Raw genomic sequence first — 18,085 nt, 5'->3', positions numbered from 1 at the left:
ACGTCCTTTTCTAGGGATATGTTTTGCAGATGTTTTCTCCCAGTCTGTGTGTGGCTTGCCTTCTCCTTCACAACATGAGTCATTGGGGAAATGTAAGTGACAGTCATCATGAGATTCTACCACACTTGAGAATGGCTAAAATTAAAAAGACTGACTCTAGCAAGTGTTGTTGAAGATGTCAAGTCACTGAAACTCTCCTCGAGTGCTGGTGAAAAATAGCTTGGATGCATCTTTAATAATTACATACGTCTATCCAGCCATTCCTCTCCTAGGAATTCATCCAAGGGAAATAAACTCATATGTCTATACACAGACTTGTACACACATGTTGATAACAACCTATTTATTCTAGACAAAAACGGAAAACAACCCAAATGTCCATCTACTGGTGAACAGATACACAAAGTGTGGTATATCCCCACAGTGGAATATTATTCAACCATAAAAAAGAATGAATTATTTTTTTTCTTTTTTAATTATTTTATTGAAATTATAAAGGGTGTTAACATTGTGTAATTTCGGGTGTTCATTATTATTTGTGAATTTCTGTATAGACTGCATCGTGCTCACCACGAGTAGTCTAACTTTTATCCATCACCATGCATATGTGCCCCTCTAACTCTTTCACTCAATGCCCAGCCCCCATCCCCTCTGGTAACCACTAATCTGTTCTCTTTATCCCTGTGTATGTTTATCTTCTGCGTATGAGTGAAATCATGCATATTTGTTTTTGTCTGGCTTATTTCATTTAACATCCTACCCTCGAGGTCCATCCAGGTTGTTGCAAACACGATGATCTTGTCTTTTTTTTCTGGCTGAGTAGTACTCCATTGTATATAATACATACCACGTCTTCTTTATCCATTCCTCTGTAGCAGGGCGCTTGGATTGCTTCCGTGTTTTGGCTATTGTGAATAATGCCGCAGTGAACTCAGGGGTGCATAAATCTCTTTGAATTGTTGATTTCATTTCTTTGGATAAATACCCAGTAGTGGGATAACTGGAAGGTATGCTATTTCTATTTTTAATTTTTTGAGAAATTTCCATAGTGTTGTCCCTGGTGGCTGCACCAGTTTGCATTCCCACCAGCAGTGTGTGAGGGTACCCTTTTCTCCTTATCCTTTCCAACATTTGGTATTTTTTGTCTTGGGTATTATAGTCATTCTGACAGGTGTAAGGTGATCTCTCATTGTAGTTTTGATTTGAATATCCCTAATAATTAGTGATGTTTTACATCTTTTCATGTGTCTGTTGACCTTCTGTATATCTTCTTTGGAAAAATATCTGTTCATATCCTCTGCCCATTTTTAGATTGGATTATCTGTTTTTTTGTTGTTGGGTTGTATGAGTTGTTTATATATTTTGGAGATTAACCCCTTGTCAGATATATGATTTGCAAATATTCTCTCCCAGTTGGTGGGTTGTCTTTTCGTTTTTTTTTTTTTTTTTTTGTGAAGAAGATCAGCCCTGAGCTAACATCCGTGCTAATCCTCCTCTTTTTTTCTGAGGAAGACCAGCTCTGAGCTAACATCTATTGCTAATTCTCCTCCTTTTTTTTCCCCCAAAGTCCCAGTTGATAGTTGTATGTCATAGTTGCACATTCTTCTAGTTGCTGTATGTGGGACGCGGCCTCAGCATGGTCGGAAAAATAGTGCATTTGTGCGCGTCCGGGATCTGAACCGGAATCCACGCCAGTAGCGGAGCGCGCACACTTAACCACTGAGGCTCGGGGCCGGCCCTGTCTTTTCGTTTTGTTCATCATTTCCTTTGCCTTGCAGAAGCCTTTTACTCTCATGTAGTCCCATTTGTATATTTTTTCTTTTCTTTCCCTTGCCTGAGTAGACATGGTATTGGAAAAGATGCTAAGACCGATGTCAAAGACTGTGCTGCATATATTTTCTTCTAGGAGTTTTATGGTTTCAAGTGTTAGATTCAAGTCTTTTATCCATTTCGAGTTAATTTTTGTGTATGGTGGAAGATAATGATCTACTTTCATTCTTTTGCATGTGGCTGTCCAGTTTTCCCAACAGCATTTATTGAAGAGACTTTCCTTTCTCCATTGTATGATCTTGGCTTCTTCGTCAGAGATTAACTGACCACAGATGTGTGGTTTTCTTTCTGGGCTTTGAGTTCTGTTCCATTGATCTATGAGTCTGCTTTTGTGCCAGTACCATGCCATTTTGATTACTATAACTATGTAATATATTTTCAAGTTACGATTGTGATGCCTCCAGCTTTGTTCTTTCTTCTCAGGATTGCTTTGGCTGTTCGAGGTCTTTTGTTATTCCATATATATTTTAGGATTCTGTGTTCTATTTCTATGAAGAATGTCATTGGAATTCTGATTGGCATTGCATTGAATCTGTAGATTACTTTAGGTAATATGGACATTTTAACTGTGTTTATTCTTCCAATCCATGTGCATGGAATATCTTCCCATTACTTCAGGTCATCATTGATTTCTTTCAATAATGTCTTATAGTTTTCATTGTATAGGTCTTTAACCTCTTTGGTTAAATTTATCCCTAGAGACTTTTTTCTTTTTGTTGCAATTGTAAATGGGATTGTATTCTTGAGTTCTCTTTCTGTTCATTATTAGAGTAGAAATGCAACTGATTGTGGTAAGTTGATTTTGTACTCTGCAACTTTGCTGTAGTAGTTGATTATTTCTAATAGTTTTCTGATGGATCCTTTATGGTTTTTTCTATTTACAATCATGTCATCTGCAAACAGCAAGAGTTTCATTTCTTCCTTTCCAATTTGGATTCCTTTTATTTCTTTTTCCAGCCTAATTGCTCTGGACAAAACCTCCAGTACTATGTTGAATGGGATATGTCCTCTTGGTGGAAAGTCCCCTTTATCATTATATACTGCCCCTCTTTGTCTCCCATAGTCTTTTTTATCTTGAAGTCTGCTTTGTCTGATATAAGTATGGCAACACCTACTTTCTTTTATTTGCCATTTTCTTGGAGTATTGTCTTCCATCCCTTCATTCTGAGCCTGTTTGTTTTTAGAGCTGATATGTGTTTCCTGGCAGCAGCATATCGTTGGGTCTTCTTTTCTAATCCACCCCACCACTCTGTGTGTGTTGATTGGAGAATTCAATCGATTTACATTTAGAGTGATTATTGATACATGAGGGCTTAATCCCACCTAATCTATATTTCCATTGTTCCTCTTCCTTTGTGTTTCTGACTACCATTTCATTTTGGCGGTTTTCTGTGGCAGTTTTCTCTATTTTTACGATCTATGGCTCTGCTCTGATTTTTTGTTTGCTGGTTACTGTGAGGTTTGTATGAAGATCTCATAGATGAGACAGTCCATCTTCTGATAGCCTCTTATCTCCATTAGCCTAAGCAGGTTCCATCCCTTTCCTCTTCTCCTTCTGAGTTATTGTTGTCACAAGTTATTCATTTTTGTGTTGTGCGGTTGTGACTAAGTTGAAGTGTTTATAGTTACTTTTGATGCCTTCCTTCCCTTCTTCTTTTAAATTATAAGTATAATTAAGTATACCCTGTTGTGAAACAGAGCTGTAGCTTTCTGATTTTGTCTATTTATCTCTTTGATCAAAGCTTTGTTGACATTTGCCTTCTTTTTCTTTCAGGTATGAGGGCGTTCTTGATCATTGCTTGTATGGGAGATCTCGTGGCGATGAACTCCCTCAGCCTTTGTTTATCTGGGAAAACTTTTATTTCTCCATTGTATCATAAGGATCATTTCACTGGATAGAGTATTCTTGGCTGAAAGTTTTTTTCTTTCAGTATTTTTAATATATCATTCCATTCTTTCCTTGCCTGTAAAGTTTCTGCCAAGAAATATGCTGAAAGCCTGATAGGGGTTCCTTTGTAGGTTATTTTCTTCTGTCTTGCTTCCCTTCAGATTTTTTCTTTGTCATTGTCTTTTGCCAATTTTACTATTATACGCCTTGGAGAAGGTCTTTAAGCATTGATGTAATTAGGCGTTCTGTTGGCTTCATGTATTTGTAAGTCCGGTTCTTGCCCAGGGTTGGGAAGTTCTCAGCTATTATTTCTTTGAACAAGCTCTCTGCTCCTTTCTCCCTCTTTTCTGCCTCTGGAATATGTATAATTCTTAGGTTGCTTTTATAATTGCGTCATATATTTCTCCAAGAATTCCTTCATTTTCTAAAAATCTGAGTCCTTTCTCCTCGTCCACTGGAAGCATTTCTATATTTCTATCCTCTAAATCACTTATTCTTTCAACCATGATATCAGCTCTATTTTGTAAGGATTCTAGATTCTTTTTTATCTCATTAATTATGTTCTTTATATCCAGAATTTCTGCTTTTTTTTTTAATAGTTTCAGTCTCTTTGATGAAGTATTCCTTTTCGTCATTAATTTTATTCCTGAGTTCATTGAACTGTCTGAACATTCTTGTAACTTGGTGAGTTTCTTTATGACAGTTATTTTGAATTCTCTGTTATTTAGATTGTAAATTTCTGTGACTTCAAGGTTGGTTTCTGGAGATTTGTCATTTCCTTCTGCTCTGAATTGTTACTGTAGTTTCTTATGGTATTTAATGAACTTATCTTTTGCCTGCGTATTTGTGGTAGTATCAGGTCGCAGACTGGTGAGGGTGGGCCTCTTTACATAGTCTATGGAATTGAATGCTAATCTCTTCCACAAACAGCCGTGTGAACACATCCAGAAATGATGCTTAACTAGCTTTCTGGGCATCCCTTAGCTCTGTCAAGTTGACACCTGAAATTAACCAAAAAGGGTCAAGTTACAGAAGTGAGATGGGGGGATCTCTCATTGGGTCAGGAAGGAAAAGGACTGAGGTGGTTTTGGAAGGATCTGGAATTTTCTGGACTTTCTTGAAGAGCTTTGATAGAGCAGTCTTAGCAGTCATGGGGAAAGAAGCCTATTTCAGAGGGTCAAAGAGTGACTGAGAAACGGAAGGGCAGAGAGGGAGTGGAGGTGGACAGCTGTGCCTTGTGCCTCCTGACAACGGCCTCTGGATTTAACACAGTGATGGTTCCCTCCCAGAGCACACAGCTTTGGTGTGGGGCTGACTCCTCCCTAGGACTAGGTGTTCTAACTCCTCAGTGTGAGCTAATCTGCATATTCCAAATCCCCAATGTCCTAGCAATGGGGTGTCAAATGGCCCTCTCTGGTCCAACAGGATCCAGGCACAGGACCCTTTATGGAACAGGAGGAGGAGCCGGGTATACACGGGGTTCTTACTTGCCAGATCTGGAGTTCTGGGGAGTGGAGCTGAGCGAGGTCACAGTGTAGGAGCCACTGACTGGGTTTGAGACCACCTGGGAGGAGAGCAGAGTAGGGATGGGCATCAGGGACGGTCAGGACAAGACCTGCCCCCTCATTTGTATGCTGCATCTCTGTGCCTGGACACAATCTACTCCTCAAGTCTCGTTACCAAGAGCTGATTTCTTCCCTCATCGAATCTTTTTTTCCTTCTTCTTATATTGTTAAATTATTTTAAGTTAAATTTAGCTGGGTTTTCTCTCCCATACATTTAAAATTATTCCTTACTCATTCTTAGATGGAGACTATGATTTCAGTGAGTTACAATGAAAAATGAAGGAGTTCAGGGGTGATAACTGTGGACCTGAGAAATTTAAATGATGGCATCGGGCATGGTCCATGATATTCAGGACAGCCATATGATAAGCCACATGATAATCAGAATTTTTAAGACAAGGTACTGTTAGGTTTTATGGTTTGAGTGAGAACAAAGGGAGAGCCCTACAATTGACACACAGTTTACCAACAACAGAGAATCCTCCCTCACCTCTTCCAGCTCCTGGTGGTTCCTGCTTCCCTGTCTTGTGGCAGCAGATCTCCAATCTCTGCCTACGTCTTTCACATGATCTTTTTCCGTCCATGTCTCTGTGTCCTCATCTCTTCTTATAAGGATGCCAGTCACTGAATTGAGGGCCCACTTGTTTAATCTTCTCAGCAATCCTGGAGGTAGATACTGTTGTTATCCTTATTTTATAGGGAGGCTCAGAGGGGTAAGTTAACTTGTCTAAGACTGTACAGCTAGGTAGAGGCAAAAATCAAACCCTGACCATTTGGCCTCAGCAGCCATACTGTTAGCCATCTTGCTGCAGTGCCTTATAAGTGAGCATGGGTGAAAGGCTCTTCAAAAGTTGGGAGGAATTCCTGACCAGATAAAAACATCCTAGCTACATCATGTGAAATATTTCAATTATTTATTTAGATTCTGCATTTTTATCTAACTCTGGGAGCTAGTGAAATGGTCTCCCTTAGTGCTGTGATATTCCAGCTGAATCAGGTGAGCCATGAAAAGCAGAGTGCCCATCTCTAAACTGCTCACATTTCCAATAAAAGGAGCATCCATTTGAGTTGGCTTTTTTGGAGAGAAGAAATACCTTCAAGCTCCACTGAAGAAAACTTCAAGCAAGAAGACAGATGTGTGCCTAGTGTGCAGTGGCTTTGGCTGTGGATTTGAGCCATGTCAGGAGAGGTGGTGGAGCTGTGAGCGGAAGAAGCCCCACGGCAGGAGAGGCACCAGACAAAGACACCCCAGCGTTACACGGTGGGAAGAGTTCCATCCTGAGAGGACAGCCTGCAGCTCCCAGGATCTGAGTAGTATTCATAAGACCAAGGCAGCCACTGTAGAGCCCAGGCTTATCTCCAAGGGGTGAAGTGACCCGTGTTCTGGAGGGGACACTTGGTTAAAATAAACATCCTGGCAAGGGGAAAGGAGTCATAAGACTATCCTGAAGTGCCCATATTTAAAGAAGAAATGACTTAGGTTGGAATTGCCGGGAAGCAGATCCTGAGACAAGGATTTGAGTATAAGTAGTGTATGTAGGAGGTGGTCCCAAAAATCCCAGATAGAGGAGAAAGGAAAGTGACAGGGCCGATAAAGAGTGTGACTGAGTAGGTTACCTCTGTGAGCAGGTGGAGCTCAGTCCCCTTACGGAACCTTGGAAGACTGTAGAACATGCCTCAGTGTTATTGCACACGGGGGTGGGAAAGGGAGGCGTTTACCCTTCCCCTCCCGTCTGTCACTGACTGAGTGTTGTGCCTGGCTCCACTTCTGGCAGCTGCTCAGCAGCAAGGGAATTGCTCAGGCCAGGAGGCATGGGTGCTTGTAGGAGGACACTGTGGGCATGTACTGGGGTGGTGAGGGCCCCAGGGATATGGGCCTGGCCCTGTCATACTTGCTACAGGAAAGAACAGTAGGGGAAGGGGGTGAAGGAGTTGGGTTCTTACTTAAAGTTGTCTGTATAAGCCTCAGTTTCTTATCCTTGCTAGCCCACAGTGCTTCCTTCACCAACAGTCCCCTTGAATCACTGCTCAGTTATACACAGTGCACAAGAATCTCCCTAATGTGGGGCTCTGAGCAGTTGCCCAGGTTTCTAATACCAAGCCATTGTGCCTTCATGGGGATGGTGACCCCTCAGCTCTGCCATCCTCAAAGATGTGACTTCATTTGACCCAGAGCGATGACAAGTGAAAAGGTAGTCTCTCTGTGTTCAGCTGGACCTCTTTTATCTTAATAGCTTTTAATTCATGTGTGTTTCTATTCAGAAAACAATTAGAAATTAAACTGAATACACAAACAGTTTTTCAAGTCCGGGCCCTAAAACTAGATCTGCAGACCTGTTTTCAGGAGACGGTAGTAACTGCTCTTCTCTCCAGGCTCGCTAGACCATGAGCTCCCGTGGGGCAGGGCCCAGGGCCCCTTCCCCTGCTACACCTGGTGAATGAGAATGGCCTGCTGACTTCAAAGAGGGAGAGGAGACAGCTGTTCTCTTTGAGCCAGGTGTGCATGCCTCCCATTTCACATGGAGTTAGAGGGCAAATGAAGTTTGAACTCTCCACATCCTGCTTCCTTTTAGGGGTGCCTTCCAGGTGGGTAGTGGGGAATGTGGCTCAGATTTACAGCTAACACTTACATTGGTCTTACTGTGTTTCAGGTACTAAGGTCTTTATATATGTGTGTATATAAATATTTATAAATATACACACAAACATAAACATATACACACACTCATTGTAACAACCTTACAAAGTAAGAACTATTTTTGTACCCATTTTACAGATTAAGAAACAGAGGCCAAAGAAGTTAGGTAACTTGTTCCCAGGTCACACAACTGGTCGGTAGAAGAGCAAATCTCAGCAGACTGGTTCAGAGCCTTAATTAATAAATATATCTACTCACTTTTCAGTTACTGGAAGAAAGATTTCACTTAGGAAAATGATGAGAGGGAGCCTTTCTTTAAAGGATTTAGCTTCTCTCGTAGTCAAGAAAGAAAATAACAATAAAGTCTTACCTTTTGTGGAAATGTTTGGCTCCCCAACTATCGTTCCTTTCGCCTTCTCTGTGGTGAAATTATGGGACAAGTGTGTTAGGTGTCAAGGCTCTTACAGGTGAGAAAGCTGCGTTCATACATATGGGTGCACATCTTACAGTGGAGTGATGGGGAAGAGAGGAAAAGTGAACGAGAATGGGAAAAGGAAACATAAGCGATTTTGCATGAGGCAGATAAATTTTGTGAGTAACAGTTTCTTTTCTCCTTTTGATAGTACAAGGGATTACAGAAGCCTCCACAGGAGAACAAATATTGATTTCTTGTTCTTTAGAAGACTTTCCAAACTTTGTGTACTTATAGTCTATGAAATACTGTATTAGTAGAAAAGGACAGCCTGCTTCATATAGTCTGAAAAAAAGTGTTAGTGCCTAGAACTTTTTTTGGAAAGGAATCTAGCAATAACCATCACAGTTAATAGCCATATATACTTTATCCCAGCAATCCAACTTTTGGTAATCTATGCTCTAGGGATAGAAGCTCTAGTTAATTTAATAATGTTAATATAGTGAAAAAAAAATTAAATATATGAGGAAGGAATGGACAGGTGGTTAATCCATTTTAGGAAAAAGGAGCCTGCCTGTGGATGAGATTGCTTTTTTAATTGTGGTAGAGTATGAGTTGCTTTTATCTTTACTCAGGTCTCTCAGAATTAGAAAATGGAGTTGGTGTTCTGTCTCTCTGTGGTAATTCTTTAGTGAACGGGGAACTCTAAGAGACATAGTTATATCCTGAGTCACCCTATTTGGGAATTTTCGAGCAGATACAGGGCATATTAAATTGTATTATAAAAGAATGAGCTGTTGCCTTCATATTCTCAGACACTTGTTAAGCTTCTGTTCTTTACTTGAAACCAAGACTTAACTTGTATTGTTTTGATGAAGGCAGTTGCTTTGGCCTAGAGGTATTGAGGAAAATGTTGAACAAAAAATGTTCCATCATTTTTTGAAAATCACCTACTGGTACAATTTAGGAATGCTGAATTTCTCCTGAAGCTTCTGCCTGCTTTTCTACTCTTCCCATTTACCCTACAGGGACTTGGTTTTATTTATCAGGTACAAGTTCCATTTAGAGTCTATTTTAGTAGATCTGGTTTTGTACTGGTTGTATTTAGTAAGAAATTAGACATAGACTTCAGATTCATTATTAGGGATTTTTATTTATTTTTTCAAAAAAGCTATGGTTCAGTAACACAATTTGAGTTTAAATGATTCAGTTTTGAGAATTGTAGCATAAGAAATGGGCACTGGAGTGCTTGTGTCTGGGTTTGAATCCTGTGACAGAGAGCAAATTGTTCAACCTTGCTAAATCTTGTAAGAGTGGGGATAATAATAATGGTTGTTTTGAAGATTAAAAAAGGTAATAGATATCTGCTTGACATCTGGTAAGTGCTTGACAAATGTTCACTGATCTTGTTACCACCACTCTTACCACTGTCACCATCATCACCATCTTTGTTCGTCACTAGGTTAGCCATACTTTGGTCCTGGCTTCTTGCCGCTGATCTAGGATAGTGGAGAGGCCAGCTATGGGGATAGAGAGGCTAGCTATGAATTAAAGAAATGGGAGGTAAAGCCCCCTGGTGGTAACAACTCATAAAATATTGATTTTATAGTGATTTATCCTACAAAATAACTTAGAATACATCCTTTGGAGCCTAAATTTAGTGGATTCATTTTAAAATTTAGATAGTTCCAATGACTATTGGATTTAGCGGCCAGAGACATCTCTTTGTGGCCTCAGTTGAGAAAATTTGGTTGTGTCTATAATCTATCACAGTGGCAAAAAGGAAAGAACAGTTACAAATCACATTGGTGTAGTGTCTTAGTTGGCTCAGGCTGCCATAACAAAATACTACAAACTGGGTGGCTTAAACAACAGAAATGTATTTTCTCCCTCTTCTGGAGGCTGGAAGTCCAAGAGCACGGTGCCAGCAGGGTTGGTTTCTGGTGAGGACTCTCTCCTTGTGTTGCATGTGGCCACCCTCTTCTGTGTCCTCATATGGCCTCTCCTCTGTGCCTGTGCGTGGAGAGAGAGCGATCTCTGCTGTCTCTTCCTCTTCTAAGGACACCAGTCCTATCAGATTAGGGCTCCACCCTTATGACCTCATTTAACCTTAATGACCTCCCTAAAGGCCCTGTCACATTGGGGATTGGAGCTTCAACATAAGAATTTGGGGCCAGCACAATTCAGTTTATAACACATGGTAAAGTAAAATAATTCCTTCAGGATTGTTATATGTAAGTTTCTATTAAGGGATATTTTTGAAATCTTCTTAATGTAATTTAAGGACTTGTTTATGTGGAAACTAAAAAGTGATAATTATACTGTGTGAAAAGCTGAAAATTTAGTCTGACAGCTCTGTTTCCATTCTACATTCACCTTGATGCTTCCCAATTCCCTTGTCTGGGGAAAAATATATTAAGAAAAAATTAAAATTTCCTCAGCATATTGTAAAACGAAGTATAACAAATATTTTTTCAAAGTACAGTAGTGGTCAAGATCCTCTTGCTTTGAAAATTCCGGTTAGTAATTATTAACCGAGACATCATTACAATAATTCTAAACTTGCTGATATCTCCTTATGTATGTCCCCTCTTTTCCTCCAGCAAAGAGGAATGCCTGATTGAAGAAGTTACCTTCTGTTCCTTAATAAGTATTTTCAGTTGTGTTTGTTTGCTTTGCTATCACGTTCCCCAACTCTCAATATTTTTTAAGAAATTGCAGATGGGTAACTGTGACAGGAAAAGGAAGAACTGAACTAAAATCTTTGATTATAGATTTACCTCAAGCACTCAACTACAGAAAGTAATAGGAAGGCGTAAAAAAGTTGATCATTATGTCAGATCCTTAAATTCTGATACACGATCCTTCTTTCAGCAATAACATCTGTCTCTCAAAAACCTGTCAATTCCTACTATTATTCTAGTGTCAACAATAATGTGAAACGTGACATTCTCTCTTCAGCTTCCCTGGTTCAGAAACTGCTTTGAGAAGACATATAATTATGTTCAGAATTTTAAGATTCAAGACCACCCTATTTCCTGTTGCTAAGCAAACAAACTGACAGACTATTTTAAAAAAGAAGAGAGACACCTGTCTTTGTGCCTGTTCTCGGCAAGTGGGAAATCTGCCAACCTGCAAAAGCCCAGCTTGTATTTTACTAGAGCCAATATTTTACTTTGCGAATGTTGAGCCCGTTCAAATGTAGCATTACCTTATGGTGAGCAGGAGTTAATTTTTGCAGATTTCTTGTACATTTTTTGTTATAAAAGTTTAAAGTATTGCTGGTGGGAATGTAAAATGGTACAGCCACTTTGGAAAACAGTTTGGCAGTTTCTCAGAATGTTCAACATAGTTACCATATGACCCAGCACCTCCACACCTAGGTACATACTCAAGAGAGGTAAAAACATATGCACACAAAATCTTATGTGCAAATTTCAAAGCAGCAGTATTCATAACAGCCAAAAAGTGGAAACAACTCAAATGTCCATCATCTGATAAATGGAGAAACAAAATGTGGTATATCCATGCAATGGAATATTATTTGGCCATTAAACGGAAGTACTTATAACTGCTACAGCGTGGATAAACCTTGAAAACGTTATGCTGAGTGAAAGAAGCCAGTCAGGGGCTGGCCCAGGGGTGTAGCGCTTAAGTACACGCGCTCCGCTTTGGCGGCGCCGGGTTCACAGGTTTGGATCCCAGGCACAGACCTACGCACTGCTCATCAAGCCATGCTATGGTGGCATCCCATATACAAAACAGAGGAAGATGGGGACAGATGTTAACTCAGGGCTAATCTTCCTCAGCAAAAAGAGGAAGATTGGCAACAGATGTTAGCTCAGGGCCGATCTTCCTCACCAAAAAAAAGAAAAAGAAAAAAGCCACTCAAAAAAGACCACCTATTACACCTATTGTATAATTCCATTGATATGAAATGTCCAGAAGAGGCAAATCTTTAGAGACAGAAGGTGAGTGGTTGCTAGGGCTGGAGGTTGGGGAGGATGGGGAGTGATTGCTAAAGGGTATGGAGTTTCTTTCTGGAATGATGAAAATGTTCTAAAATTGATTGTGGTGATAGTGGCACAGCTTTGTGAATAAACTAAAAAACTGCTGAACTATATACTTTATAGTATGAATTGTATGATCTGTGAATTATGTCTCAATAAAACTGTTTTTAACAGGTTAAATTTGTTAAATTGGGGGAAAAAAAGCCAAGAAGACAATGTTCATTTTCCTGGCATAATCCTGTACAAACAGATTTTGGGTAATTTCTTTTTCCTGTGTTTAGATTGATCTTTACATAGGTATAAGCATACTGAATATATAATTTTTTTTTCATTTACCATATTTAAGCATTTCCCTTGATGTGACATAGTCTTCATTTGCCTCATTTTTATGACTTCCTAATCTTGCCTATTTTGTTGTCGTATAGGTCGCTTCCAACTTTTCATGATTATAAGTAATGCTGCAAATGAACTTGTTTGTCCACGTAGCTTTTTTTTCTGTTAGGTTTATTTCCTTACAATGTTTCCATGTAGAATTATAGAATCAAAGGCAACAAGGATATTTAGGACCCTTATGTCTGACTCTTTTCCAAGAGGATTCTGCCTGTTTATTCTGCTACCAAGAATGCAAGAGCTTCTATTTTCCCTATCATTCATCAGTACTGGGGGTTATAATTTTTTAAGTGAACTTTTCATTCTAGAATAATTTCAGGTTTGCAGAAAAGCTGCAAAGATAATATCAAGATTTCCCTTGAATCCCTTGCTCAGTGTCCGCCATTGTTAACCTCTTACATTATAGTGCCACACTTGTCAAACCTAGGAAACCAACATAGGTACATCGCTATTGACTAAACTCCAGACTTTATTCAGATTTCACCAGTTTTCTATTAATGCCTCTTTGCTGCTCCAGGACCCAGTCCAGGATTGAGTGTTATGATTTTAATTTAAAAAAATTTAATGTCATGGGTATAAAATGATATTACATTGTTGTCAGTCTTGTTTTTTGTTTTTTTAAGCCAAGTTTTTAAGGGAATATTTCTAACTATTTTGTTTGATAGGAGAAAGATTGGAAGTTAATTTCCCTCCCAATAAACTTAGTTTATCGGGGCTGGCCCGGTGGCACAAGCGGTTAAGTGCGCGCGCTCTGCTGCAGTGGCCCAGGGTTTGCTGGTTCGGACCCCGGGCGCGCACCGACGCACCGCTTGTCAAGCCATGCTGTGGTGGCATCCCATATAAAGTGGAGGAGGATGGACATGGACGTTAGCCCAGGGCCAGTCTTCCTCAGCAAAAAGAGGAGGATTGGCAGATGTTAACTCAGGGCCCATCTTCCTCACAAAAGAAAAAAAAAAACGTATTTTATGAAAGTATTATTCCTGTCACTTGAAAACTAGAAACACACTTCTGTGGTCTTCCTGCCAAAAATGCATAACCAGAATGTAACCATGAGGAAACATCAGTCAAACACATATTGAGAGACAGTCTACAAAGTAGCCAGCCTATATTCTTAAAAAGATGTCAAGGTCAAGAATGACAAAGACAGACTGAGGAGCTGTTCCAGATTAAAAGAAATTTAAGAGACATGACCCTAGATTGGATCCTGAACCTGGAGAAAAGTTGGCTACAAAGGAGATTATTGGGCCAATTGACAAAATCTGAATGTGGACTGTGGAATGAAAAATAAGATTGTATCAATGTAAAATTTCCTGATTTTAATCATTGAACTCTGCTCATGAAAGAGAATGTCCCTGTGGACATTTGGAAATACATACTGAACTGTTTAGGGAGAGAGAGGGAAGATGTCTGTAACTTACCTTCAAATGGTTCAGGAAAAAATAGTATGCATATATATAAACATACTCACATGCATGTATGTAGAGGGAGAGAGAATGATAAAACAAATGGGGCAAAACATAAACAATTGTTAAATCCAGCTAAAGAGTATTAGGGAAGTTTCTTGTATGATTCTTGCAACTTTTCTGTAAGTTTGAAGTTATATCAAAATAAAAAGTTACCCCTCTCCCCCTCCAAAAAAGTAGAACTTTTTTCCTTATTGAGTCTCCTAAATAATTTTCTATTTATTCCTATTGGGTCTCAGGAGATCCTCAAATACAAGCTGCCTCCTTTGATCCTTATGGGGGAATAATGCAGCAGACTGATTTTTATGCATAATTAAGGGTAATCTTTTTATAACTCCTGATTTATTACATGCCACTAAAATATAACGTTCTCATTAATTAGTGTATTACTAGAGTTTGTTGAGGACCCAGAGTTCCATATTCTAAAAAGTCTGGAATTCTTGGCAAAATGGCACTTAATAACTACTTGCTATCACAGAGAATTGTAACTTCTCCTGTTTTTAGGAAGTACCCACTGTTAACAGTGCTTTTTTGAATTGGTCATTGTTTTCAGTTCCTGTGGTTACGGAAGCGTTTACTGTAAGTTAAATCATGGTTTTGTGCTACTTTTGTTGATCGCACAGGTTACCGTTTAGACTCTTGTTGTTTCTCTCCAGTTCTTGGCTCTCTGCATTCTTTGTCCAGTGCAAATGGGCCTGGAGTCTTCTGCCTCTCTTAGTGGGTCAGAGGAGTTTGAGAACTACTGGTTGCAAGGAGTAACTCAAGGCACTTCCTTTGGCCCTCCCAGGTGGCTTTCTCACCTCTGAGACAGGCCTACACCTTTGCTTTATGTCTTGGCCTTTAACAGACCAACAAAGAGGGAGGGACTGCTGGGTACTCCCTGAGCTGGGTTAGTAATTTCTCTGGTATTGGTTCATCAGCACTCCCTAAATGGGTCCTGAAAGTGGAATATCCAAGGCCTTCCAAACTCACGAGTCTGGTCGCTGATGTGCCTCAGGTCTTCACTAAATGGCCGCTGTTGTGTGCCTGCTCTGCGTCCTCACGTGCAGCCAGCTGAGGCTCAGGCACAGCAGCACGTCGCTGGAGCCGTCTTCATAAAGAACTATTTGAGAACAGGAAAAGTGAAAGCAGTTGTTACATTAGGGTACTGGGAATAGGTGATTTTTGCCTGTTTTAAAATTTGTCTTTGTTATTATATCAGCTTTTCAGTTACAAAAGGAATAGAAGACACATTGTATCACAAATACTGTTCATACTGATAAATCAGAATGTTGAGTAATATAATTTTGCTAATTAAACCATATGGTATAATGGAAAACGCTTAGGAATGACGTAATGGCCTCTTTGGATGGTGAAATTGCAATATCCTATAAGGCAATCTTGACCCAACAATTTTATTTCTAGGAAGCTGTCCCACTCATATTGTCACATTTGCAGATAGACAGACACTCAAGAATATTGTTGCAGCATGGTTTGCAGTGGTAGGTGGTGGGAAACAAACCAAGGTCCATCAAAATGAGACTGGTTAAATAAATTATGGTGCATCTATAGAACAGGATAATATGCAGCTGTTAAAATTGCAATATAGTCTCTTTGCCAGTCCAACAAGTAAGAAACTTAGAAGTCACCACTCCATCCTAACAAGTAAAAACACAAACAAACCAAAAAATCAGCAACTCTTCTTCAGTCTGTCAGAGAAGTGAGATCATAGAGCAGTCCACTACTCCTAAAATTGGAGGGACCGCCAGGTGCATAGAGAAATCACAACTTACCGGAACAGAGCTGAAACCCCTACAATAACCAGTGCTGAGGGAGAGAAACCGCAACTGTAACTGACAAATTGCTGGAGGCTCAGTGTAAATAGGTTCAAGAGATTAAAAACTCCAGGGGGACTAGTCATAGGGAGACTCCCCTCTTTTGTGAGTTTACAGGTCCTCACAGTGAACATCGGAGAAAAATTCCCTCATAATTCAGGTAGAGGAATGGGGAAAGGAACCATTTTTGAAATGCACTAGAGCATTCTGTTCTTAGCAGTATCTGCCCTCAGGAGAAGCTATTTAACCAGAGCCTAACTGATCTAGGGGAAGGGAAATACCCAACTCCAGAAGGCCCTAGGCTTCTATGTGGAGAAAAGGAAATAACCAATTCCAGCCCCTTCTAGCCTTGAACCTAAAATTGCTCTAAAAAGATGATGTCTTAAAAATCAATTGACTTAGATGCATGGATTTATTTCTGGACTCTCAGTTCTGTTTCATTCATCTGTATGTCTGTCCTTATACCAGTACAGACTAGAATTACTCTAGTTTTGTAGTAAGTTTTGAAATTGGGAAGTGTGAGTCCTCCAACTTTGTACTTCTTTGGAAGATTTTTTTGGTTATTCTAGGTCCCTTGTATTTCCACATGAATTTTAGTATCAGCTTGTCAATTTCTGCAAAAATGCCAGCTGGGATTTTGATAGAGATAGCTTTGAATCTGTAGATCAGTTTAGGAGTATTGTTGTCGTATCAATATTAAGTCTTACATTGCTTGTACACAGAATGTGTTTCCATTTGTTTAGGTCTTCTTTAATTTCTTTCTTCAGTGTTTTATAGTTTTCAGTGTATTTGTCTTGCACTTCTTTGTTAAATTTATTCTGTTGTATTTTATTCTTTTTGATGCTATTGTAAATGGAATTGTTTTCTGATGTCAATTTCAGGTTGTTTATTGCTAATGTATAGAAGTACGTTATTTCTATTTATATGTTGATCTTGTATCCTACAACCTTGCAGAACTTGTTTATTGGCTCTGTTTGTTCCTTGTGGAGTCCTTTATATAAGATCACGTTATCTTCAAAGAGAGATAGATTTACAGTGATGCGTCACTTAACGATGGGGATATGTTTTGAGGAATGCATTGTTAGGCAGTTTCACTGTTGTGCGAACATCAGAGAGTGTACTTACACAAATCTAGGTGGTATAGCCTACTACACACCTAGGCTGTACGGTACTAGTCTTTTGGAACTGCCGTCATATGTGCAGTCCGTCATCGACTGAAACATCATTATTCAGCACGTGACTACTTTTCCTTTGCAGTTTAGATGCCTTTCGTTTCTTTTTCTTGTCATGTTTCCTGGCTAGAATCTGCAGTACAGTGTTAAATAGAAGTGATGAGAGCAGACATTCTTGTGTTAATCTGAATCATGGGAGAGAGCTTTCAATCTTTCACCGCTGACTGTGATGTTAGCTGTGGGTTTTTCTTAGATGCATTTTGTCAAGTTGAGGGAGTTCCCTTCTATTCCTAGTTTGTTGAGTGTTTTTTTCTTATCATGAACACGTTGGATTTTGTCAAATGCTTTTTCTGTGTCTATGGAGATAATTATTCAGAGGGATTGTCTTTTATTCTATTAATATGGTATATTACATTACTTGATTGTCATATGTTGAACCGACTTTGCATTGCTAGGATAAATCCTCCTTGATCATGGTGTATAATCCCTTTTATATGTTGCTGAATTTGGTTTGTTAGTATTTTATTGAAAATTTTTACATCTATATTCATAAGAAATATTGGTCTGTAATTTTCTTTTCTTGTGACATCTTTGTCTAGTTTCAGTGTTAGGGACTGGCCTCATAGAATGAGTTGAGAAGTATTTCTTCCTCACCTGTTTTTGGAAGAGTTGATGAAGGATTAGTGTTAATTATTCTTTAAATGTCTGGTAGAATTCACCAGTGAAGCCTTTGGTCCTGGACTTTTCTTTAGGGGAAGTTTTTTGATTACTAATTCAATTGCTTAACTTGTTATAAGCCTATTTAGATTTTCTATTTCTTCTTGAGTAGATTTTGTTAGTGTGTTTCCATCTAAGAGTTTGTCCAGTTCATCTAGGTTATCTAATTTGTTGGCATACAATTAT

At 39.3% G+C, this 18,085-nt stretch overlaps 2 long non-coding RNA genes across 3 annotated transcripts in view; one reads left to right on the top strand and one right to left on the bottom strand.

Annotated features, from left to right (window-relative positions):
• LOC147911566 (uncharacterized) overlaps positions 1-1,632 on the top strand; it is a 33,689-nt gene extending 32,057 nt beyond the window's left edge. Inside the window, exon 10 of the long non-coding RNA XR_015550987.1 lies at positions 15-1,632. This is a non-coding gene — a long non-coding RNA (uncharacterized LOC147911566). The remainder of the gene's footprint in view (positions 1-14) is intronic.
• Positions 1,633-5,869: 4,237 nt separating this feature from the next.
• On the bottom strand, positions 5,870-17,023 carry LOC147911565 (uncharacterized). Of its 2 annotated transcripts, XR_015551135.1 has the most exons (3): positions 15,169-17,023; positions 8,292-8,339; positions 5,870-5,946 (listed from the first exon to the last, which is right to left on the bottom strand). It is a non-coding gene; the product is annotated as an uncharacterized LOC147911565 (long non-coding RNA). The 2 variants fall into 2 exon arrangements; XR_015551134.1 differs by lacking the exons at positions 5,870-5,946; positions 8,292-8,339 and adding an exon at positions 9,467-10,346 and having other exon boundaries at positions 14,825-17,023.
• Positions 17,024-18,085: the final 1,062 nt, after the last annotated feature.

Source organism: Ceratotherium simum, unplaced genomic scaffold (assembly GCF_057802395.1).
Source record: "Ceratotherium simum simum isolate JZ-2026a unplaced genomic scaffold, ASM5780239v1 HiC_scaffold_43, whole genome shotgun sequence".
NCBI lineage: Eukaryota > Metazoa > Chordata > Mammalia > Perissodactyla > Rhinocerotidae > Ceratotherium > Ceratotherium simum.
This window is presented reverse-complemented; position numbering and strand designations above follow the sequence as displayed.